Here is a 26,040-nt window from a genome sequence, read left to right as displayed (position 1 = left end):
ATTAATTTTTGTTAAATGTTTATTTTTGAGAGAGAGAGTGTGTGTGTGTATGTGTGTGTGTGTGAGCAGGGGAGGGGCAGAGAAACAGGGGGACAGAGGACCTGAAGCGGGCTCTGCACTGTCAGCAGCGAGCCCGATGTGGGGCTCGAACTCAGGAAGGGTGAGATTATGACCTGAGTTGAAGTCGGAAGCTTAACCCACTGAGCCAACAGGCGCCCCGTAGTTCCATCATCAGCTGTGTGCAGTTGTGTGTTCACCTCTCTGTTTTAGTGTTCCCGAGGTGTCAAATAGGGAATAACTATGGTGCTCACCTGGTGGCATTGGTGTAAGAATCATGAATCAATCCACACAAAGCCACTTGGAACGATGCTGGTATACCCAAAGCACTCAATAAATGTTAACCGGCATTACTGTGGCCAACAACATTTTTTGCTTGGGGTCTTTTGCTCCAGCCTGTTAAGATGTTTATAAACTCTTGATTCTGCCATATATTATGTTTACTTTTAGACTTAAGTCTTGGGCTAGGAACACAAAGAGGTCTTTCTAACTCACATGTGGTCCAGCTCGGCTCACCAGAAGAACACGATTCTGGAGAAGAGCCTAGGAAAGAAGGCTTATAGTCATAAATAACATAAATATCCCTCGTCTTGTTAGGATGCACGTACTGCCTGTGAAAAGTTGCAGCGTCAGTAGGCGCTGGTTGGAGATTCTGAGATCTGGGATTCCAAACAAATACATTTATTTCCATTCTGAACTGATCATTTTTATAGGAAACAGAAGGGGCTTTTGGACAGGGATACAGACAATATATCCTGCTGCTTACCTCTTCTTCAGGCCTAGAGTCCTGAATCTGAAGAGTGCCTGAGGCAGGGTCCCTGGACCTCTAGGAACTTTCTACGGTGTAATCCTGCTCACCCACGTCAAATCTTTTCCTGGAAAAAATGCTGGAAATAAATAAAAACAGAAATAAACATATACCCTCTACTTTTTAGGTTCTATAAATGAAAACCATACTGAGAGGCACAATGTTCCATGACTTAAAAAAAAAAAAAAAAAAATGAAGCAAACAGCTTTCTCCCCCTGACTATAAATATTTTCTGCTCAACCATTTACCAGATTTTATCGAGTCCTTAATATATACTGCCTAAAAGGCCAGTGAAAATCCACATTAGAGAAATCTTTGTGACTTTTTTTCTTTATTTAAGGTGATATTTCTTTAAAATTTGTGACCAGGGATTGGGGCGCCTGGGTGGCGCAGTCGGTTAAGCGTCCGACTTCAGCCAGGTCACGATCTCGCGGTCCGTGAGTTCGAGCCCCGCGTCAGGCTCTGGGCTGATGGCTCGGAGCCTGGAGCCTGTTTCCGATTCTGTGTCTCCCTCTCTCTCTGCCCCTCCCCCGTTCATGCTCTGTCTCTCTCGGTCCCAAAAATAAAAAATAAATAAATAATAAATAAATAAATAAATAAAATTTGTGACCAGGGAATGTCAAAACCTTCTTCTTCTCCCCCGTGCCCAGTCATACCCATTCATATCACACAACGCATTTTGGGAAATGCTGAGTTAACCAGCCTTTTACTGCTGGGTCCTGAGGTTTTCCAATTCTTTGCTGCCATAAATAACACCGCGGTGGACATTCTTATACCTACAGCTTTGCACACGTGTTAGATTCTCTCTTTAGGATAAATGCCTAGGAATTGTAGAGCCAAGGGCACTGTCTGTTTCTCTTTGTGGGCACAAAAGACCCTATGTCGGTTTCACAAATACTAGGTAATCTCAGACGCCTGAAGCATTGGGGTTGGAATGTTTGCAAGATTCTTGGTAGGAGGCGGTGAGTGGCTCAGGTTGCTGAGCAGGGACCAAGGAAACCCAAGGTGATTCAGAAGCTGGAGCACCTGCCAAGTGGCTTCTGAACCGGGAGCAGGAGCATTCCTGGCATCTCCGTGGGTGTCCCTACCCATCGTGTATTCGATCTGAACAAAACCCAGCTTTCCTCAAGGTGGGGGGAAAGGATGAAGCTCCTGAGATGCCTCTATATTTAATTTTGGGGGAAAATAACAGCTTCTCCCTGTCCTAAGGCGGAGCCACGTCACCACATCAGAGCAAAGGCCCCTAAAACAGCGTTATTTCTGGCTTGGGAAAGGTTTTGATGCTTCATAGAAAACCTTCCCACATCCTCCCACAGCTGTGGGGTTCCTCCACCCTGCCCCCAGGTCCTTGACCTCACGCCAGGGATGTTATTAACGGGATGGGAAATGGGGGCTGGCAAAGAAGTCTTCATCAAGTCCAGAGCTGCCCTAGGGAACCACCATCCTGGATCTTGGGGCTCTGGGGACTCCTTGGATTTCAAGCTTGGGGTTCATGCCAGGAAAGGCGGTGCCCTGGGGTTTAGGATATGGGAACTCTCCCCGCTGCATACCAGGATCACACGAAGCCTGAGGTCAGCTCTAGGGTCACAGATAAAGTGCTCTTTGATTCCTTCCACAGTGCCTATCACCACCCACGGCTTACGTATCAGGGATTCAGTACAGATTTGCTGAACGAAGAAGGGAAATGACTCGCTTTTCCATTAGTGTGGACACACATGTACATGTGTGGACCTTAACTTCCAGCCCTGAGAAACACTGGAGGATTTCACGGCGAAGCAAGACAGAAATAGGATGCCTTTCCAACGTTAGAAAACCCCCTCTCCCTCTTAGTGGTACCCCCCCCCCCCCCACAACGGCTGCATGCAGCGAGGGTCTAGGGCATGCTAAGAATGACAGCTCAAGGGCGGTCTTGCCTTTAGGCAAGGATATACTCAGACCGAGTTACAGCCAGGCCCTTTGGGAAACGGAGACAGACAGAAAGAAGTTGAGCAGAACAAGGCCACGTTAACTGGATTATGCTCAAGTCTTTAGATGAAGGTGTAAGGTCACATCGCATAAGGTGCCGGCAGAGGAGTGAGTTAAAATTCATCCCACACTATTCTTCTTTTTTTATTTTTTTTATTTTTATTTGAGAGAGAGAGAGAGAGAGAGAGAGAGAGAGAGAGAATCCCAAGCAGGCCCATACCCAGCATGGAGCCCGACACAGGACTCAAACCTCCAACCCTGGGACGGTGTCCTGGGCCAAAATCGAGAGTTGGATGCTCAACTGACTGAGCCACCCAGGCGCCCCCCATCCCACACTATTCTTGACACCTGATGGCTCTCTGCCATGGACTGTGTTCACCTAGAGGAAGAGGCCTCTGGAAAGTACTGCCCACAAAGCCAGGATCCTGCCCAGGGTGACTTTTCCTACTTTGTACAAAGTGTCGTGGAGGGCAGTGTGGCCTCACACTCAGTTGTGTACTGCCATTTTACATCTCCCCGCTTCCCTCTTTTAAATGTCCTGGAAGTGTTGGGGCGCCTGGGTGGCTTAGTCGGTTGAGCGTCTGACCCTCGGTTCGGGCTCAGGTCATGATTTCACAGTTCTGTGAGTTCGAGCCCCACATTGGGCTCTGTGCTGAATGTGCGGAGCCTGCTTGGGATTCTCTCTCTGCCCCTCCCCTACTCACGCTGTCTCTCTCTCCAAATAAATAAACTTAAAAAAAAAAGTGTCCGGGATGTGTGAATGGCTGAGTGTGAGCTTGCACGGGTGTGTGTTCTCGGGGGGGGGGGGGGGGGGGGCTTTGAGGGCTGAAATGAGCAGATAGGGGCTGGCATTAAAACGAGGGCAATTGCACCGACACTAAAATGCCCCTTCCTTTTCCCCCGATCATTGAGAAGACACAAGCTTCAGGCCATGAATCTGTCCCCTGTTCTCTGGCCTCGTGTCATAGACGTTTAAAGCCTGCTTGTCCAGGGGCAACCCGGGTGGCTCAGTCGGTTGAGCGTCTGACTTGGGCTCAGGTCATGATCTCACAGTTGTGAGTTCCAGCCCCGCATCCGGCTGGCTGCTGTCAGCACGTAGCCTGCTTCGGATCCTCTGTCCTCCTCTCTCCCAGCCCCTTCCCTGCTTGGGCTCTCTTCTCTCAAATAAACATTAAAAAAAAAATAATAAAAATAAATAGATAAAGCCTGCATGTCCAGGAAAACCCCTCTTCCTCATCTTCCCACCACCACCTCTGCATGGAGGGGAGGAAGCCTGGGTGGGGGAGGGGGGGAAGGCGGGCGGGGTGTTCCAGCTGTTCCAGGGAAATTCACCTCCCCTTTCAAAGTGGCCACATCACCTCCCAGGGCCCCGCATCTTCCTCTCCCGGCTTCTAGGAGTTCCTTTTACCGCTTCTTATAACCTAGCTGCTAAAGCAATGGTGGTTTTAAGTTGTAGATTTAGCCCGTAAACGTATGCCAAGGAGACCTCCGGCAGGTAGTTTCTCAAACCTCAGTTTTCCCCATCTCTAAAATAGGCGCACCCGCTGATCTCGCCCTGGAACAGGAGGATGGACTTGGAAGAATCGTGTGTAGTCTGAAGAGTCCCTTGGTTTCACTCTGAGCTGCCTCACATCCCAGGCCTCGGGCCGCAAGGCTTCTGAAGCCCTCCCTGCTCTGTTCTTTTCTTGTTTTACGAGCTGTAAATCATCCAAGACTCAGGCCTTGATCCTTTTAGACATAGCGACTCACCCTTTGCGCCCCCACCCGGATCCCTCTTTTCCTCCTTCTTAATTTATGGGCTTTTATGTAAAAAGGGCTGTAAACAGACGGTTCTAAAATGATGTTCCATTCTTAAATCAAACTCCAGGCCAGCGGTACCTCGTGAGTAAAGGATAATTCTCCCCTCGTGGTGCGGGGTCCCTATCAGAGGAGATTAAGCTTGTAATGTGGAATAAAGCTTCATCCTCATGTATGCCCCCACCGCACTGCCTTCCCCCATAATTTAAAACCAACATCAGTTTCTTCTGGGTTGGGACAAAAATCCCTTCGATCTGATCTCTTGACTTAATCATCTTCAGTTAAACGTGAAATTGGAGTGAACGACGAAAACGAAAACAGGTTGGTAGACCAAGAGTTCATGTTTCTTAACCTGAAACCCAGATCGGTACTACCCTTGACACATTTTGATGTGTGTGTGTGTGTGTGTGTGTGTGTGTGTGTGTGGTGTGTGTGTGTGTGTTCACATAGTAGCAGAATCAGAAACGTTTTTTTCCCACTAATGTCCAGTGACTGGGGGAAAATATATTGAGAATTTCATGTATTAAAAAGAAAACATTCCTGGAACTAAGACCCCAAAGTAGACTGGTTCCAGACAAATAAAATGTCTTATGTACTTTGTGAATGTCTTTGTAAATGTCTTGTATACTTTGTAAATTAAGGAAAGATAAAATTACGTTGAATGAGACTAACACACCAATTGATCATCAAATTCTATAGTAGAGCCATACAAAGAATGAGAGAGAGAAAGGGAGAGTCCCAAAACAGGATGCTATAGAAATGGGGGCGGTGAGGTAGAGAGTGTGGGGAGAGGAGGAGGAAGAGAGAATGAGACAGAAAATGCAGAGGGACTCATGCATTTGTTCTCCAAGCATTTATTTAGCACCCGTTCAACAGGAGGGTGGACTTTAACCCCAAAGAGTTCCGGGCTCTGAAGTGCCTCCAATCACAGGTGTTTGCTTCACACGGTGTGAGTCCTTCCCCACTGGGGGGGTATCTCTATGGCCTCTTCCCTGCCAAGCCAGGATCCTGTTTGGGTTAAGACTGGGGCGGGCCCAGGAATATTGCTTCTTCATAGGTACTTTCCAGGTGATTCTGATACAGGATATCCTTGGCTGAAAGTGGAGAAAGCCTCACCTACTGGGTATTTCAAACCACAGCTCCTAGTTCAAAATTCCACGTTCTAGAGAAGAATCATTGAAATCGCAGATGGGCTCAGCTGTTGGTATAAGGTTCTTCAGGCCACTGATACTTTAAGACTATTCCCCCCAGGTTCTTTTCTTTGTGTGATAGACTGCTGCCGCCCCGCCCAGAGACCTGAACCCGCTCTGCAAGTAACCACACCTCTGTCTGCCTTTGGGTTTTATCTGGAGTGTTCTTAGCCTGCGCCGGAGCTGAGCAGAAGCACCAGGGAGTGAACTCTTAGGACAGTCACTGAAGCAGGGACAAACTGCTCTAGGGGCTAGGCAGCCCAGCCTTCTTGCCTCTTGAAGGGACAATTCTGAGGGACCTTTTGCACAGCTTATAAAAGGTCCCCAAGGTCCCCAAGAGGATAGAGACCTGCTTACTCACCATGAGCACACACTCAATCAAGTATTTGGCTTTTCTTCCTTGCCAGTCACACTCCCCCCACATCCTCATGGAGCCTCTTGGACTCACCTCTCATATAACTTACACCCAAATCCTTGTCTCAGGCTCTATGTAGGTGGAATCCAAACTAAGACATTTTCTTTCTTTTTTCTTTTCTGTTCTTTTAAAAAAATTTCTTTAAACATTTTTATTTATCTTTGAGAGACAGCACAAGCGAGAGAGGGGCACAGAGAGAGGGAGACACAGAATCTGAAGCAGGCTCCAGGCTCCAAGCTGTCAGCACAGAGCCCGATGCGGGGCTCGAACCCACAAACCGTGAGATCTTGACCTGAGACAAAGTCAGATGCTTAACCGACTGAGCCACCCAAGCGCCCCATTTCTTTCTTGTTTTAAATGCTTTTTGTATCCTTGCATAAATTCTCAAATACCACCAAGATCTCTGCGGGGGGGGGGGGGGGGGGGGAATAGGACACAAGAGTACTTCATCAGGAGTCAGGAAAACAAAACAAAACAAAACCCTCAAAACACCTAGATAGAAAACAAAGGGGGAATTTAATAACAACCTGACAAACTTTCCACCATCTATCTGCAGTTTTTATACTTCAGATGCCCACTTGCTCTGTGCCAGACTGCATTCATTATTAAAACTATTCATTTACATCTCCTTAAACTCGGTCTAGGGCCCACTGTTATTTGAACCTGGCACCGCCTTTGGGAATGTCCTGAGTTCCCCTGGCCGGAGTGATCAGCGTTTGCAGTTTTCTGTGCCCTGAGCCCTTCTGTCTCTGCAATCAGCTGGCACAGAACTTCCCACAGCCAGAGGATGGCGCCGTTTTCCTGCATCCCATCCCCCCCGCCCCCCTTCGTGGTTGGACTTGGCTTTCTCCTTGACCGTGTGCTTCCACACACATTACCTTGTTTGAGCTAAGCAGCAGCCACCCTTTGATGTCATAAGGATACACTGCTCTATTCTGTAGTGAAGGGAATAGAGCTTTAGGGAAGCAAATAATTTGACCCAAGTCACGAAACAGGGACACATCACCCACAAGCCTAGAATCCATACATTCTCATCCGAACCCAGGCGAGTACGCTTTTCGCACTCCATTCTCCCTGCAAAGAGCAACTTGTACGATCCATTCATCTACTCATTCGTTCCCCAGACACTCCACGGTTATTTTCACTTGGGTAAAACTCAAGCTAGCGTTTCCCCACTAAATCCGCCTCTTCCCCAGCCGGTAGAAGGCTCCATCCCAAATTGCCTTCCAGACCTTTTTTTCCTCCCCCCCCTTCCGGTGAAAGAGTTGACACCTTTTGTTATACAAATTCGCCCCGTGAATTCCTAGTCTTTGCATTTGTATCTACGAACTGGGGAAGAAATAAATCACCTCTGGACCCCTTGCCCTCCACTGTCAGCTGCTGAATTCCAGAGAATGTGAGCCTCAGAGCCCCTTCCCAGAGGCAAGACCCAATCCTCAGGCTTCCTCCTGCCCCAGCCAGGGGGCTGCTGTGTCCCCCATTCTTCCGAGCCCTGGGCGATGGCAGGAGCCTTGCTCTCTGGCCCGTCTGAAGAAAGAGCTGTTCCTGAGTGGAGAAATCCACTCACAGCCTCCACCAGCCTCTCAAGGAGCAGCGTTTAGGGCTGCAGGCCTGCAGCTGGGAACCATAAGGTATGAATGAACGTGGGTCCATATTTTGGAGCCGATTTTTGTCAGGAATGTACTAAACACTTCATAAATTAAGTCCTTGGCTGTCAAGCTACCTCTGATATTAGATTAGTCATTGCTAGCCATTCTCTGCACAAAACCCAGGGGACAGATGCTCTGGATGGGGCCGGAGCTTTTCTTTCTTTCTTTTCTTTCCCCCCTCACCCCTTTTTTAATGGAAAATGTGTGCAGAAGAATAAGTCACCCTGTCCCACACTATACAATCGCAGATGTGTATGTGATGGACATTCCCTCTGGTTTTCCCAGCGCCCTGGTCTTACTGTCCTCCTTCCAGCACATTCTGTGTGTGTGTGGGGGGGGGGGGGTGGCTTTTGGTGGAGGAGGAGAGGCTGGCCACCACCTCCCTGGACGTTCTGGATTTCCCCCAGGTTCTGTGTGTGCCTGGTACTGTCGCCAACACTTGCTATGTTTAGAGGAGTTCAGTGTTTTTACAATGATCTCACGAGGAAGCGCGACTTCTATCCCACATTTGAGAGCTGAGGAAGCCAAGATACCCGCGTTAAGTTGTCCCAGGTCATATAACTAGTCCCTAGCAGAGCTGGGATTCGCTGGGCACGCCATGCTCTGGGCCACCACCGCGCAGAGCCTCTGCTCTATCCCTACATGTGTCACACCTATTGCCACAGTGGTCTGCTGGCGCATGGGCAGATGTTGGGCTGGGGATGCCAACCTCAGTTCTTGAGTGCCTACCATTGGTTTATTAATGCAATAAATATTTACTTGGGATCTACTGTCCTAAACGGTCTTAAGCAATTTTTTTTTTTGCAGCAGTCTCTTTTAATATAATACATTTCATATTAAGTAACTATATTCCAATATATAAAGTAATTCTGAGAAGAACTTCCCTGGTTGACCAGGAGATAGGGGCATAGAATACCAACATACCCTCTCTTTTTTTATTTATTTATTTTTTTTAAATTAATGTTTATTTTTGAGAGAGAGAGAGAGAGTGCATGAGCAGGGGAGGGGCAGAGAGAGAGGGAGACACAGAATCCGAAGCAGGCTCCAGGCTCTGAACTGTCAGCACAGAGCCCAACGCGGGGCTCAAACTCATGGACCAGGAGATCATGACATGAGCCAAAGTCAGATGCTTAACCGACTGAGCCACCCAAGTGCCCCATAATGTTTATTTATTTTTGGGGGGGGGGGGGGGGAGGGGGGGAAGGAGGGGGGGGGGGGGAGGAGACAAAACTTGAGGGGAGGAGGGGCAGAGAGAGAGGGACACAGAATCTGAAGCAGGTTCCAGACTCTGAGCTGTCAGCACAGAGCCCAATGCGGGGCTTGAACCCATGAACTGCAAGATCATGACCTGGGCCGAAGTCGGACGCTTAACAACTGAGCCACCCAGGTGCCCCCAACATACCCTATCTCTTGAGATGGCCCTGGGTGGGGGTGGGTGGGTCCTCCTTGAACAGGGCCACTTTGAGACATGTGGACATCTTCAAATCAATATTCTTCCATGTATATTTGGAAGAGGTGCTGGTATTCCATGGGAAGAATGGCACAGAAGGGTGGCAATGGGTTTTCTTCCATTTTCTGGAACCATTTAGCACCAGCCACAAATCTGCATGAATCTCCATGAATGACAGTTAGCTAAATGACAGTAAAGGTAGGAAAAAAGTATGAGGCACCGGACCAGGGGTTGCTTCTGTGTCATTTGAACCACAGGTGGAATGAAAATACTTGGACGGAAAGAAAAGAAGTTAGCAGCCTAGGTAAACTGGGTTTCTCTGAGGGGATGTACTGAGAGATACAGTCATAGATAGGTACAGCCTATTGAACAGTTGCTGTTAAAAGCCCTGATATTGAATTTCCCAGGATTCACTTTTGCCTGCAAGTGACAGGAACGTAAATTAGTCTAAGCGGAAAAGGGGATTTGTTGACTTTTACCAGCAGGAAGCAGTGGCTGACCTGGGCTGGGCCCCACGAAGACCAGAGGCCCCCAGTGTTCTATCCATTTTCCCTCCGTCTCTCCCCTGCCCTCTCTCCCTGGACAATGCTTCCCAGTGTGCACTGGCCAGTTGCCTAGTCTTAGGGTGGATATGGCTGTGGCTATGGATTGGGTGGATATGGCTACGGATTGGGTGGCTACCGACTGCCCGTCTTTCCCACATTAAGATCCTCAAGACAAGAACCAGACCCTCTTGCTGAGCTCCAGCAGAGAAATAAATCTTAGCGGGTACCGGTCTGGCTCAGATTGAGACACAGGCCCAGCTCTCAATGAATCCCTAGAGCCAGTGGTTCCCTGACTGACCCTCCTGGGTCACACAGTTGTCCCTGTGGGAGGGCAGTGGGTACCACAACTGCCATCCTGTTGGGAGCACAGTGGGTAGGAAAGAGATCGTCTCTCAAAGGAAAGGGGGCGACATCATATATCCTCCACAAATTACTTACAGGCATTCTGTGGCGTGTGTCACAAAAGGGCCTCCATTCTTTTTTTTTTTTTTTTTAACATTTATTTATTTTTGAGACAGAGAGAGACAGAGCATGAACGGGGGAGGGGCAGAGAGAGAGACAGACACAGAATCGGAAGCAGGCTCCAGGCTCTGAGCCATCAGCCCAGAGCCTGACGCGGGGCTCGAACTCACGAACCGTGAGATCGCAACCTGAGCTGAAGTCGGACGCTCAACCGACTGAGCCACCCAGGCGCCCCGGGCCTCCATTCTTAATTCAGCGATTCATTTGTTCATTCATAGAACCTCTGCGGATATTCGCCAGGTGCCAGGCTGTGCTCTGGTGGCTCAGAGACCCCATGGCCACGCTTCGGTATCTGTATTAGGTGGGCTAGGGCTGCTGTCGGAAAGTGCCACATAGCGGGAGCCTTGAAGAACAGAAATGGGACTGTCTCGTTGCCTCACGGTTCTGGAGGCTCGAAGTTTAAGATCAAGGTGTCAGGGGGGCCGGTTCCTTCCAAGCACTATGAGGATGAATCTATTCCTTGCTTCTGTCACAGCTTCTGGTGGTTGGTTGGCAATCTTTGGTGTTCTCTGGATTTTACAAGCATCACCCCAGTCTCTGTCTCCAGGCACCCCTGGTCTTCTTCCCGTGCGCATATCTGCTTCCAAATTTCCCCTTATGAGGACACAAGTTGTTTTGGATTAGGACTCAACCTGACGGTCTCATATTCACTTCTGTACCTATATAAAAGTCCTATTCCCAATTAGGTCACATTCCAAGGCACTGGGAGTTGAGATTTCAACACGTGAATTTTGGGAGGCACCATGGAACGCCTAACAGTATCCTAGCAAGAGGACACATCAAAGCAGGTAAGGACGGTCCAGTGGGAAGTCTCGCGGAGGAGGTCCAGGATCAGATTTTCTAGCCCTTTACTGCCCAGAAGATATTCCGTCTCCAATCATGCCAATTCCTTGCTTCCCAAGTAAAAGAATAAAGAGGAATCCTGGACCAGTTATTATCTCAGTCAGTAAGCTTTTGAGCAACAGTAGTGATAAGTCTGAAACCCGGATGTTAGCAGTCTGAGCATGTGAGCTGTAGAGGGGGACCTCTTTACCTCAGGTGCCCTTTTGTACCTCGAGACGGTCATTCTGATGTCAGTGGCATCCTTTCCTCCGTTTCCTAGTATGGTAAGAGGTACCATCCTAGGGGCACCTGGGTAGCTCAGTTGGTTGAGCGTCCAACTTAGGCTCAGGTCATGATCATATGGTTCAAGGGTTCGAGCCCTGCTTCAGGCTCTGTGCTGACAGCTCAGAGCCTGGACCCTGCTTCAGATTCTGTGTCTCCCTCTCTCTCTGCCCCTCTCTCTCTCTCAAAATTAAATAAACATTAAAAAAAAAAAAAAGAAGAAGAAGAAGTTACCACCCCAACTCCCTCTCTATGCATCTTCTTAGCCTGGTGAAAGATCCCCGAAGCCTTATTCCTCCCGAATGCTAGCTAGCTGATAATGTAGTAGGGAAGAAACTCAGTGTGTTTAACTCGGTATTGCTTCATTTCCCTTGCTACTGTGACCTATAGGTTAGAAACTTCTGCTTAGCCCTGCACACAGGAATGTTAATCATCAAAGGAATTTTGCTTACAGCTAAGATTTGCAAGAAGGGCTCTTTACCCAAAATTTACACGAGGAGATAAGGAAAGAGCCAGAGCAGTTGGTCATCATCCCCATTCCTTAAGACTGAGGAATGATCATAACTCAGGGGGAATTGAAACCAGGCCCCCTAGGGTTAATGAAGTTGAAACTAGCAAAACACTTAAAGCTTATTTGTTAGGGGTGCCTGGGTGGCTCAGTTAAGTGTCTGACTTCGGCTCAGGTCATGATCTCACAAATCATGAGTTTGAACCCTGTGTTGGGCTCTGTGCTAACAGCTCAGGGCCTGGAGCCTGCTTCGGATTCTGTGTCTCCCTCGCTCTCTGCCCCTCCCCCACTCACACTCTGTCTCTGTCTCAAAAATAAATAAATGCTAACAAAAATTAAAGCTTATTTGTCAGAGAACTGTTTCTCCCTCATCAGCTATTGTGGTCTTTTCAGACCCCACTAGCAAATCTGCTGTCTCTGCAGAAGCCTGGACTCAAGGTCAAATGATATGGTTCCAGCCTGTGAAAAAGCAGGGCTCTGCATTCCTTAACAGAAATAAGGAGCTCAAGACCCCAGCCAAATCACACCAGCTCTTGGAGCATGCACTTGGCCCCTTCCTCCTTTTCCTAAGGGAGCCTCCTGACATCAGGGACTGGATTTTGCCTCGTTCAGGTGTTCAGTCTCCATCCCAAAGTGAACACGGGGTATAAGTTACACATGTGTTTGCTCAATACATAAGTTCAACTTTCCTCCTGAATAATTTTAAGTTTCGCTGACCCTTTCATTGATATGCATGTGACCTCCCACCATGAATTTCCCCTTTAGAAACCTTGCTCCTAGGGTGCCTGGGTGGCTCAGTTAAGTGTCCGACGTTGACCCAGGTCATGATCTCGCTGTTCATGAGTTCGAGCCCTGTGTCGGGCTTGTTGCTGTCAGTGCGGAGCCCGTTTCGAATCCTCTCTGTCTCTCTCTCTCAAAAATAAACACTAAAAAGAAAAAACCTCCTAACTCAGAACCTCAGAGAGAGCGTTTGGATATCAGTTTGCCATCTCTCCAGGTTGCTGCAACTTTTCCTTTCCCACTAACACTTGGCTCGTCTCTCCAGTATTGGCTTTTGAGTGGTGAACAGCCCAACTTGGCTTTCGGTAACGTCGTCAACATAACTCCTTCAACTCGGACTATCAGCTCGGCTCATAGCTATCTTACCAGGACATGATCAAGCATCTTATTTCCTGTTGACACGTCAAGAACCAACAACCCGGGGCGCCCTACGTGGCTAAGTCAGTTAAGCAGCCAACTCTTGATTTTGGCTCAGGGCATGATCTCACCGTTCGTGAGTTTGAGCCTCAAGTCAGGCTCTGCACTGTCACCACGGAGCCGGCTTGGGATTCTCTTTCTCCCATTCTCTCTGTCCCTACCTGCACCCCTTCTCTCTCAGAAATAAACATTAAAAAAAAAAAAAACAAAAACCAATCACCCAGTATAATAAATATAAATAAAAAAATGTTGGGGAAAAAAAAGGGTATGAGTCCCTGAGCATAACCACTTCATTGAATTTGTTTCCTGTCAATTCCTGCAGGGAAATATTAATAAACATTATGTGTTTAATAACAAATGTTTAATAACATTTTCTGTTAGTCTGTCTTTTGTAAGTTTCTCAGGCCCCACAGGGACTACGTTTAAGAAGGTAGGAACCCTTCCTACAGCTGTTGATTCAGACTGCCTTCAGCTCAACCTGATCCATATACCAAATTGGTATATGTTGGGGTGGCATATTTTCTGATCTGGCATACTTTATTGTTGTTGTTTTTTAATTTGTTTTAATACTTGTTCATTTTTGAGAGAGAGACAGAGCACAAGTGGAGGAGGGGCAGAGAGTGAGAGGGAGACATAGAATCTGAAGGAGGCTCCAGGCTCTGAGCTGTCAGCACAGAGCCCAATGGCGGGGCTCGAACCCATGAACTGTGAGATCATGACCTGAGCCAAAGTGGGCTGCTTAACTGACTGAGCCACCCAGGTGTCCCATCATCTGGCACATTTTCAATTCTAATCAGGGTAAAATATCAAGAAAATAAACAACGGACAGAACTACAAATGTTGGCATGTCTTACAGAGAATATGGTAACAGTATGGGGACAAGGAGGAGAGTAAAATAAAGGGTGTAGTTTGGATAGGGTGGCCTGAGGAGGTCTGAGAAGGTAACGTGTAGTCTGAGATGAGAAAGATGAAAAAGAACAAGTCTTGAATGATGGAGAAAGAGAGCTTCATGTAAAGCAAGTAGCCGTCTGCAAGTGTGAGCACTGAATAAATAGCCTTTGCTTCTTATTTGATTGTTCTTCGTTTATCTCCACAGGTGGGAAAGGGAGTTGAGTTCAGGAAGTGAGCAAGCAGTGGGGCTGAGCCTGCTGGGCGGGTAGACAGCGGGCAGGGATACCACTGGAGAGACAGAGTAGATAAAGGGGAGCCACAAAAGGCAGGGCCATTGTGAAGGGTGGAACCGGGTGGCTCAGTTGGTTAAGCGTCTGATGCTTGGTTTCAGCTCAGGTCAGGATCTCACGGCTTTGTGGGTTCGAACCGCGCATGGGGCTTTGTGCTGGCAGTGTGGAGCCTGGGTGGGATTCTCTCCCTTTCTCTCTCTGCCCCACCCCTGTTCACTTGCTCTCCCAAAATAAATAAATAAACTTAAAAAAAAAAAAAAAGAAAAGAAAAAGAACTGTTATTCTAAGTGAATGGGAAGCCGCTGCAGAATTTTAAACAGAGGGAGTGTTCCAATCTGTTTGTTTTTTTTTAACTTTTTTTTAAATTTATTTTTGAGACAGAGAGAGACAGAGCATGAACGGGGGAGGGTCAGAGAGAGGGAGACACAGAATCTGAAACAGGCTCCAGGCTCTGAGCCATCAGCACAGAGCCTGATGCAGGGCTTGAACTCACGAACCACGAGATCATGACCTGAGCCGAAGTCGGCCGCTTAACCGACTGAGCCACCCAGGCGCCCCCGGGAGTGTTCCAATCTGATTTACATTTTAAGATCACTCTTGTTCCTATGTGGACAGAAGATGCAAAGGGAAAAGGAAGAAAGAGAGGAAGGATGGACGGACAGGCAGATGGACTGAAGGAAGGACAGAAGAAACTTGTCGGGTTAGCTGTAATGCTTCCCCTTTTCTCCAGCTGGAAAAAGCACAGCAGAAAACCACCAGTATTTATACCAGCATAATCTGGGGTTTGCTCTAATTTTTGAAAAGAGTAAATTATAAACTTAGGTAGTTACATTAATTATTAACAAATTACAGGTGTTCACTTAGCTTCTGGGTGAGGCATGTGATGTCAGGTAGGCTCTTCAGTGCTTTAATCAGGGTCTCCAGGAAATGGCACTATTGGGGCACCCGGGTGGCTCAGTCGGTTAAGCAGTACGACTTCGGCTCAGTTACATGTGATCTCCAGGTTGGTGAGTTTGAGCCCCGCGTTGGGCTCTGTGCTGACAGCTCCGAGCCTGGATTCGGCTTCAGGTTCTGTGTCTCCCTCTCTCTCAAAAAAATATACACAAAGGGGCACCTGGGTGGCTCAGTCGGTTAAGCGTCCGACTTCAGCTCAGGTCATGATCTCGTGATTTGTGAGTTCAAGCCCCACATCGGGCTCTGTGCTGACAGCTCAGAGCCTGGAGTCCGCTCTGCATTCTGTCTCCCTTTCTCTCTGCTCCTCCCCTGCTTAGAGTCTGTCTCTCTCTCAAAAATAAACATTAAAAAAATAAACAAACATAAAGGAAACAGCACTATCTGTCAGAAGAGATGATTCTCAGGCTGTGGGAAACCCAGGCCTGCAGGGGGCTTAGAACCTTCAGAGGCCACATAAAACCCCCTGCCCTTCTAGTTTCTAAGTCAGCTCCCCACAGACCAGATGAAGAGGTTTGTCTGTCTCCTGTTTCCTAAGAGAATAACATTTTAAACCATCACCATGGAATTCTTTCAAGATAGCCTTTAAACACGTGACTCTTGACCTCGGGGTCTCGTGAGTTCAATCCCCATGTTGGGTGTAGAGATTAAATAAAAAATAATAAAGTACTTGTAAACAACTCTTGCTTTCTGGTTTACCTGCATACCTTGCCTCAATAAGAGTCTCAGTTAGTAGGAGAGCAAACTTGATTGGAAGCCCAGGCTCTGGATGGGAACAGTTCTTTGAAATTTAGATTCCTCAGCTGGTAGTTAAAGGGGCTGGAGGGGCGCCTGGGTGGCTCAGTCAGTTAAGCCTCTGACTTCACTTTGGGTCATGATCTTGAGATGGGCAGGTTCGAGCCCCACATCCAGGCTCTGTGCTGACAGCTCGGAGCCTGAAGCCTGCTTCGGATTCTGTGTTCCATCTCTCTCTGCCCCGCCCACACTCCTGCTCTGGCTCTGTCTCTCAAAATTAAATAAACATTAAAAAAATAAATAAAGGGGCTGGATCACCCCTAAACTACTTATCAGCGGTGACTTCTCTGATGCTAAGAATGCTGGTAACATTTATTGACCATTTAGGTGCACCCAGAGCTAAGTGTTACCTTGTACTAATTCATTTATTCCTCTTAGCAACCCTTTGATGAAGGGAGTATTTTTACCTTCATTTTACAAATGAGGCCCTGATGACAAAAAAAAAAAACAAAAAAAAAAAACACAACGAAATCTCCAAGTTCACTCTGCAGAAATGGGCTTCTTATCCTGATTCTTCACCAGGACACCTGACTGCCCACTTTAGGAGGGGGTTATAGAGATGAGAAGGCAATGAAGGCATGAAGATTATTTATCATTAACAAACAAGCAGCAAATATTTATTTTGCAAAAGCATGTAACATTTTCTTGTATTTGGAATAGATTTACAGGGTTCACAGACTTGAATTCTGCAAAGTTCCTTTAGGGGGCATCTGGGTGGCTCAGTCGGTTAAGCATCTGCCTTTAGCTCAGGTTGTGATCTCGCAAGTTCATGAGTTTGAGCCCCACGTCAGGCTCTCTGCTGCCTGCCCAGAGCCCACTTCGGATCCTCTGTACCCCTCTCCCTGCCCCTCCCGTGTTTGCGCTCGCCCTCAAAAAGAAATAAATAGAAGCTTAAAAAAAACAACAGATTTTTAAGTAATGTCTACACTCCGCGTGAGGCTCGAATTCACACCCCCGACATCAAGAATTACATGCTTCACACGGAGCCCGCCAGGTACCCCTTCAAAGTTATCTTCTTAACAGAACTAACCTCTTCAATAACAAGAAAACTCCTTGGGGCTATTAAAATTCTTTTTGCATGATTCTAAATTTTTTTAAAGATTAAAAAGAAATTTTTAATCTTTAAAAAATATTTTAATTTTTTTTTTATTTTTGAGAGAGCGAGCTGGTGGGGGGCGGGCAGGGAGTGGCAGAGAGAGAGAGGGAGACACAGAATCTGAAGCATGCTCCGCTGACAGCAAAGAGACCAATGTGGGGCTTGAATTCACAAACTGCAAGATCATGACTTGAGCCGAAGTCGGCCACTTAACTGACTGAGCCACCCAGGTGCCCCCAAAAAATTAAAAAAAAAAAAAAATAACCTCTACACCCAACATGGGGTTTGAACTCACAACTCTGAGATCAAGAGTCGCGTGCTCTGCCTACCGAGCCACCCAGGTGCCCTGATTACAGATAATTTTGCTGGAAATTGCCTTGGGCAGGTTTTTCGTCTTTGTTCTTTACATGCAGTATCGATTGATGATTGCTTTAGTGGCAGATGGAGAAAAGAGGCAGAAGTGAAACAAGGCAAAAGCACATGTTTGGTGGGCACAGATTTGGGTAGCGACCCAAGTGAAGGGTTTTTATAAACGAAAGGGAATGCCTGTTTACGTGTTCACAGATAATTTTGATTGGTTGGTGGGAGAAGACTAATCTTCGCTAAACACGATTGGTTATGTGAAGGAAGATTCCGAAGTGCATTAAGCATCTCGGGAGAACCATCCAGAACAGGGTGGGGGAGGACACTGAGGAAGGAGGCTCGTGCACGTCTCCTGCTTCAGCTTTTGAACGCCGTGGCCTTTTGTCAACTGCAACTTGTCAGTTGCACCCGGTCCACCTCCTGGAACAAATCCTTCTGCTTTGGGCCTAAGTAGAGAGAACACCACACCCGTTAGCTAAACGGCCAATCGTGTATTAGATACTCCGCTTAACTCTGTCAGCACCGGTCATAATTCCTTCTAGACAACTTCTGCGACCTTGTGGTTTTGGCCTCTGTAAGCCTGCTCGTCTGGAGCATGCGTTCTGTTTCCCTGGGTCTCCTGGGCCGCACTCCCTCGGACCCCAAATGCATGCTTCCGGTCACTTTGCAGCCTAGTGGCCTTCTTGGTTAACAGGTGCTAAAACGATCACTAAGCCAAAGTCTGTCACTGCACCAAGCTGCAGATGGTTCTGTGGAGTCCTTCGAATGTTCTAGGTTTGGCCCAGTTTCAGAAGTTCATGGTTCCACCTGGCGAAGACACCCATCAGACCCACCTCCTGAATGGCCTCCTGGCTCCCTTTTCAAACTCCTTGACGTCAGCAACTCCATTTTGTTTCACGTGTCACATAGTTTGAGCCATAACCTCTGTGTGCTGGGTTCTGCCCCCATCTGTAGCATTGGAAGCTATTCCTGGGGGTCTGTAGGGTGCGCTCACCCACAGGGCTCCTCCAGGCACCGGGACACATCCCCCAGACGCTTGCTTCCTTCTGTTCTGCATCTTCCCAGCACTGCTTCCTCGGCTGGGTGCTCCCCGTGGGTTCCCCTGGATCCCACGGCCACTGCCACACCAGGGTTGTTGGGAGTTTTCGGTGAAAATAGAGCCTGAACATTTCAGTTTCTCTCTAAAGACGTGAGTCCGGACTGGAAACAGCAGTGACTGAACCGTACTCACAGTGACTTCTGTCCTCTGATCTGGAAGTCCTTGTCACCGGGTCACACGGTCTCCTGGACACAATTCCCCTCAATTCTCCCTAGAACCCTCCTGAGGCTTCATGAAAATCCACTTCTGGCCGGCAGCCTCCCGATTGTGTCAAGACGCCTCGGGGCGCCTCGGTGGCTCAGTCGGTGCAGCGTCCAGCTCTTGGTTTCGGCTCAGGTCACAGTCTCACGGTTTCGTGGGTTCGAGCCCCGCACTGGGTTCCACGCGGACAGTGAGGAGCCTGCTGGGGATTCTCTCTCTCCCTTTCTCTCTGCCCCTCCCCCACTCATGCTGTCTCTCTCTCAAAATAAACTTAAACAAATTATATCCATATATATATATATATATATATATGTATAAAATTGTGTCAGATACCTGGACTGGCCTGAATTTGAAGTAGCAACAGCTTAGACCCAGACTGGGGATAACAGGCCAACTCACACAGAGCTGATTTCCGACAATGCACATGGGTTTGCTTAAAATCCAATCCCCTTTTGAGGGATTTGCAATTCTAGCATCCCCTGCCAGGGCAGGGAGGCAGATTTTGGGTGCTTAAAGGAATTTTAAACACCGATGTTTCTAAAGACGCTTTCGACTACATTTAATATTTTTGACAGGGACTTTTGGTTTCTTTAGAAAAAGAGATGTTCAGGATTTGTTTTGCCCAGGGGATAAATATGAGCTGCCCAAAGACCCTCTGCATGTGGGGTTTGGGGCCTGCTGGTGCCAACAGACCCTCCAAGCATGAACCTCTCGCCACCCCCCTCCCCGGTTCCTGGTTTCACATTTTATATGACCCTTCCCCACTTAGGGAGCCCCCCTTCTTTCTAATCCCTCACTGCTGCCCCTCGCTGCCACGTCCACCTGTCAACACTCTTAAACCTCTCCTACATCTTCTGGAAATTCGTTGAAACTCGTGGTTTTCCCTTCCTGTTCTTTTGTTTACCTGCCCCCCTTTTCAAGATTTTATATAAATTCCAGTACGGTTAACATACTGGGTAATATTAGTTTCAGCTGTAGAATTTAGGGATTTATCACTTACAACACCCAGTGCTCATCCCAACAAGTGCTCTCTCTAATGCCCATCACCCATTTAGCTCATTCCCCTCCCCCACCCACCTCCCCTCCACCTTCTCTGTTTTCTATAGTTCTCTATAGTTAAGACTGTGTTTTCTGGTCTGCCTATTTTCCTCCTATGTTTGTCTGTTTTGTGTCTTAAATTCCACATATGAGTGTCTGATAAAGAGTATCCAAAATATATAAAGAACTTCTAAAACTTAATACCCCAAATGATCCAGTTAAAAAATGGGCAAAAAACATGAATACACCTTTTTTCCAAAGGGGAAATACAGAGGGCTAACAGACACATGAAAAGATGCTCACCACCACTCATCATCAGGGAAACACAAATCAAAACCATGATGAGATACCACCTCACACCTGTCAGAATGGCTAAAATGAACAACTCAGGAAACAACAGATGTTGGCGAGGATGTGGAGAAAGGGGAACCCTCTTGCACTGTTGGTGGGAACGCAAACTGGGGCAGCCACTCTGGAAAACAGTGTGGAGATTCCTCAAAAAGTCAAAAATAGAACTACCCTATGACCCAGCATTAATTGTACTACCAGGTACAATTCTACCCAAAGAATACAAAAATACTGGGGCACCTGGGTGGCTCGGTCAGTTAAGCACCCGACTCTTGGTTTCAGCTCAGGTCATGATCTCACGGCTCGGGAGTTTGAGCGCAGACCCTGCTTGGGATTCTCTCTCTTGTTCTCTCCTTCTCTCTCTGTGCCTTCCCCACTTGCGTTGTCTCTGTCTCTCTCTCTCAAAATAAATAAACTAAAAAAAAAAAAAAAATACAAAATACTGATTCGAAGGGATGCATGCACCCTGATGTTTATAGCAGCATTATCTATAGTAGTCAAACTATGAAAAGCCCGCGTCCATCAACTGATGAATGGATAAAGTGGTATACATTCATGCACGCCCACAATGGAATATTACTCAGCTGTAAAAAAGAATGAAATCTCACCACATGCAACGGTGCGGATGGAGCTAGAGAGTATTATGCTAAGTGAAAGAAGTCAGAGAAAGGCAGATCCCCTCCTGTTCTCTTAATTGTTAAAGCCATCATGCTTCTGAACTTCTCTATTTTTACTTTAGAGGATTCTCAAGAAGGCACTGTGGGACTTGGGCTGGAAACCCACCCTTTACTTTTGAAGAGGGGGGAGGCGTGGGGGAATGTGCTGAAAACAAGGATTTACTCATAAAATTGAGGCTGAGGGGTGAGGTCCCTGGCGAGGACGCCGATGGCCTTCAGGTATCTAAGAACATCACACGTCTACGTGAAGCTAACCATGGCAGTGAGGACCAACCAAATGAGTAAAGCAAAGACCATTTATTCAGAGCTCGCTCTTGCAAGGAAGTCAGCCTCCAGCACCCATGTTTTGGCGGAGACCCAGAGGCAGGCGGGGGTGGGGGGTGGGGGGTGGGGGGGAGCTTTACGAGGGACCAAGGGGAAGGGTCAGGTGTGCCCTGATGGACGCTGTTGGCTTAGAGAAGCTGGAGGTGAGCAGGGCATCCTCAGTGATTAGCTGGGGAAGCATGTTTGGTTTTCTTTCTTGGTCTTAAATTGGAAGAGGTGGCAGAAAGGGAAGCTGTCAGTCATTAATCAAGTCTTGGGCATTTGGGGCTGATTGTGACCGGAGTTATCATTTGGCTTCCCGGATGGTTTCTAGAGATAGTCTGACTTCCTTCACGTCCAACATAGAGCAGGCTGCCTTTCTGGGGGTGGTCACTGGTTTTCTGGGCTGGGTGCTGCAGGTTGTGGGTCAGAGATCTATTTTTATAGACACTCTGGCCATTGTCCCTTGGTATATTCAGTCTCTCAAGGCTACTACCGATTTGAAAATTTTATTCATCTTGTCCTCAGTTGAGACCCTTAAAAAAATTTTTTTTTTTGGTAATGCTAGGCATTTTATACACCTCATCTCACCTACTCATCACCTAAGCCCCTTGGTGGGTAGTATGTTATCTCATTTTTACAGATGAGGAAAAGGAGGCCAAAAGAGAGTGTATCTTGCCAAAGGTCAAATACCACAAAAAAGGCAGGGCGAAGATTTGAACCCAAATCTGATTCTTTCAGAGAGCGCACTCCACCAGTACGATGTAACTTAAAATTTTTTTTTTTTTTTAGAGAGAGAAAGAGTGAGAGAATCTTAACCAGGCTCCACGCTTAGCCTGGAACCCAACAAGGGACTCGATCCTACGACCCTGGGATCAGGACCTGAGCCAAAATCCAGAGTCAGACACTCCACCGACTGAGCCACCCAGGTGCTCCCAGTCGATTGCCTTCTTAAACAAGGGCTAGTTGTAGCACTAAATAGATTTGTCTGGTTATCTAGAGGGCAGGTGAGCCCAATTCCCCTTCACCGTGGCCTCTGCTGATAGCATACATGTTCCAGAGGGCTTTCCAGCTCAGCCATAGCTAACTTTAGTTCTCCTTTCTATTTTCATTATTATTATTTTTAGTATTTAAAAAACATTGGGGCTATTGACAATAGTCAAACTATGGAAAGAGCTCAAATGTCCATTCACTGAAATGGATAAAAAAGATGTGGTATATATATACAATGGAACATTACTCAGCCATCAAAAAGAAAGAAATATTGCCATTTGCAGCAATGTAGATAGAACTAGAGTGTAATACGCCAAGTGACTTAAGTCAGAGAGAGACAAAGATCATATGATTTCACTCATATGTGAAATTTAAGAAATGAAACAGATGAACGGAGAAGAGAAGCAAAGATAAGAACAGAGAGGCAGACAAACTATAAGAGACTTAAATACAGAGAACTGAGGGTTGCTGGAGGAGGGGTGGTGGGTCAGACCGATGGGCTAAATGGGGGGTGGGCATTAAGGAGGGCACTTGTTGGGATGAGCACTGGGTGTCAAACATAAGTGATGAATCACTAAATTCTATTCCTGAAACCAATACTACACTATACGTTGACTACCTTGAATTTACATTAAAAAAAAAAACTCAACAAAACCAACCCCCCCCAAAAAAAAATTGTGGTAAGAGACACATAAAATTTATCATCTTAACCCTTTAAAAACATTTTTTTTATGTTTACTTTTATTTTTGACAAGAGAGAGACAGAGCATGAGTGGGGGAGGGGCAGAGAGAGAGACGCAGAATCGGAAACAGGCTCGACTCTGAGCTGTCAGCACAGAGCCCCACGCGGGGCTCGAACTCACACTGCAAGATCATGACCTGAGCTGAAGTGGGATGCTCAGCCGACTGAGCCACCCAGGCGCTCCCTCCCCCCCTCCTTAACCCTTTCAAAGTGTGCAAGTTAGTGACATTAAGTATACCCACAATGTTGTGCGACCCAGCAACACTATCTAGTTCCAGAACTTTATCACCAAACCAAACAGAAACCTGCACCCATTTCCAGTCTTCATCACCCTCTCCCTGGTCCTCTGGAAGCCCCTTACCTGCTCTCTGCGCCTGGAGACCTATTCCGGATAGTTCATATCATAAGGGGCCTTTTGTATCTGACTTCTTAGCAATGTCTTCAAGGCTCTTCCAGTCATAGCATCTAGAAGCACTTCATGCTTTAAGGCTGGAGAATACTCCATTGTTTGGATATATCGCATTTTGTTTATTCATTTCTCCCGTGATGGACACTTGGGTCATTGCCGCCTTTTGTTGTCCGGAACCGCGCTACGAACATGCGTGGACAAGGCTTCATCTGCACTTTTGGCCACCTTTGCTCTGGGGCTCTAGAGAACTTTCTGGATAATCATCCCTGGTTTGCAAACTGAACCTAGAATTCCCATCCTGGCTCAGTCTGTCTCGTGGAATGCTGCGGAAAACCCTGCGGATGACCTCCCGGACACTGGATGTTTTCTTATCCTGAGCGCACAGCCCTCTCTCTGCCTCTCAAACTGCTACTCCTCTAACATCTGGTTTCAATGTCTGACATATTCCAGGCAGTAATCTTTTGGGTACAAGCCACTGAAAAAGAAAAAAAAAAAAGACAGTATATCCTAAATAAATTCCTAATAAGTTATCTAAGAACAGGAGCTGTTGTAACAGCCAGGATCCGTGGTAACTGTAAGCAAAACCCCAATGGCTCCCAGGACCTTTTTCTTCCTTCCTCCCTCCCTATGTTGCCAGGGTCCAGTTCCAGGGCCCCACAACGATAGCAATGAGGTCAGACCCAAAAATCAAAGGCACAGGCGATGCCTTACTGGGGCTACAGCCCAAAGCTCCAAGGAGACCCAGGACTAACCTACGATAAACTTGGCCTCTCCGCGCCTAAAGCACGCTCTGCTTACCAACTTCCCTCTTTCTTCCAATATGCTAATAAGGAGGAAGGGGGGGGAAGCCTCATCCTGATAGGCTGGAAAGGCCTCATCCTGATTGGTCAGAAGCGCTGCGCCCTGACTGGTTGATATCCGCGGGCCACGCAGGCAGCTCATTGGTGGGTTTTGGAGCTGGTTCTCTATTTTCATTAGTGGATTTTGGAGCCGGGCTCCTCCAATTTAAGTCCGGCTTGTGGGTGGCCACATCCTGCTTCTGCTCTGTAAGGGTCGCGGTTTGACCTTAACCCCGGTAGAAAGCGCCCCCAGGTATGTGTTGTTTATCGCTTGGGGCACGTTCCCTTGGTCCCTAACTGTCCCACCTCCCTCCCCGTCTTGTCTAATGTCCTTGTCACCACGCACATGATTATCTTTGCCTCTTTGCCTGCCCTCTACCAGCTCATCAGTATCTTACACCTTGTGTAACCAAACTTTATTTACACATTTTGGGAAGCATTGGTACAGTGAATTGCTGTTGCTGCATTTTCCCCATGTCCAACAAGTGCCCCTCAGCCCCCACTTTGGGAATGGCAGGCTCTCTACTGGGGGCAGTGGCTTGGGGAAGCGGGGGGAGCTCACTTTCCAAGAGTAAGCACGTGGTCGGCCGCTGTCCCTGTGTCTAGGCTTCTGGAACCTCGCCGCGTGGAAGCCGGGAAAACCTGGGGGTGGCTTGGCATTAGCCGCCCAACCAAGACTGAGTTATTAGGTACGCATGTTGATTTTGTCTGTGCAAATTAGCGACTTTCCTCAGTTCTAGTTTTATCCTAGTGTTATTCCTAAATCGAATTTTTAGACTGGAGAGCATGATTTTATTTTCACCCCATGTTGTTTTGGGCAGTTTACTTTTGACTACGCGATTCTCCTTTGTAGGTTATGGTACTGATGTAAAGTCTCCTTTAAAAGTACATTTTAGGAGGGGCACCTGGGTGGCTTAGGTGGTTGAGTGGCCGACTCTAGATTTCAGCGCTGGTCATGATCTCACCGTTTGTGAGTTTGGTTCGTGAGTTCGAGCCCCACGTGTGGCTTCATGCTGGTTGTGTGGAGCCTGCTTGGGATTCTCTCTCTCTCTCCTCCCTCCCTCTCCCTCCCCCCTCTCTCTGCCCCTTCCCAGTTTGCGCTGTCTTTTTTTCAAAGTAAGTAAATTAAAAAAAAAAAAAAAAGTTTTTTTTTTTTTTTTTTTTTAAAGGTAATCTGTATTAAGGAAGTTGTTGAGAAATTGTAATAGAGTATCTAGGCAGCATGTGGTCCTTGGGGGACCCGGGTGGCATATGAATAGCTAAAAAAATCTTAAAGGTGGCACAGAGAACCAGATAAGGCGAACCCAGGCTTACAGGATTAACCTTTGTCGCTCACATTTTTGGAAACTCTTGAGTATCCTTAAAAGGTCAAGATGGAATCCCTCTGTATCTGAAACCCCAGATCAGGTGTGTTCCCTCTCGGAACTTCTTTAGCAATGCTGTGGGACCCCTTCCGTCTCACTGGGTTCTGTTTCTCCGTGGTTCTCCCTTCCCAGCAAGACCTAACACCACTCTTTGAGGGGAAAAGGCGTGGATCTGATACGTTAGTCCAACCCCACCCCACCTTCCTGCAGCCCACCCTCTCCAAGCTTCCCATCTGCAAATGGGGGTAACAAGACATTCACTTCATTATTGCCAGGATTGAGTGAGATGATGTTGAGAAGCCCCCATGGCAAAGCCTGGCACTTGGGGGCGGGGGGGTGGGGGGTGGGGTGGGCAGAAATAAATGCTGGCTGTTACGATTGATATTTCCTTGCAGGGCCATGTAATTGTCCATAGCTCAGTTCTCCTTAGATCA

General features: G+C 47.4%; 1 long non-coding RNA gene across 1 annotated transcript; it reads right to left on the bottom strand.

The window, feature by feature from the left end:
• Positions 1-672: 672 nt before the first annotated feature.
• LOC125927594 (uncharacterized) lies at positions 673-24,210 on the bottom strand. The gene is made up of 3 exons (XR_007459380.1): positions 24,156-24,210; positions 23,356-23,878; positions 673-944 (listed from the first exon to the last, which is right to left on the bottom strand). It is a non-coding gene; the product is annotated as an uncharacterized LOC125927594 (long non-coding RNA).
• Between the last annotated feature and the right edge of the window lie 1,830 nt (positions 24,211-26,040).

Source organism: Panthera uncia, chromosome E1, assembly GCF_023721935.1.
Source record: "Panthera uncia isolate 11264 chromosome E1, Puncia_PCG_1.0, whole genome shotgun sequence".
Classification (NCBI taxonomy): domain Eukaryota; kingdom Metazoa; phylum Chordata; class Mammalia; order Carnivora; family Felidae; genus Panthera; species Panthera uncia.
Note: the sequence above shows the minus strand (reverse complement) of the source record. Positions and strands in the feature narration are given on the sequence as shown.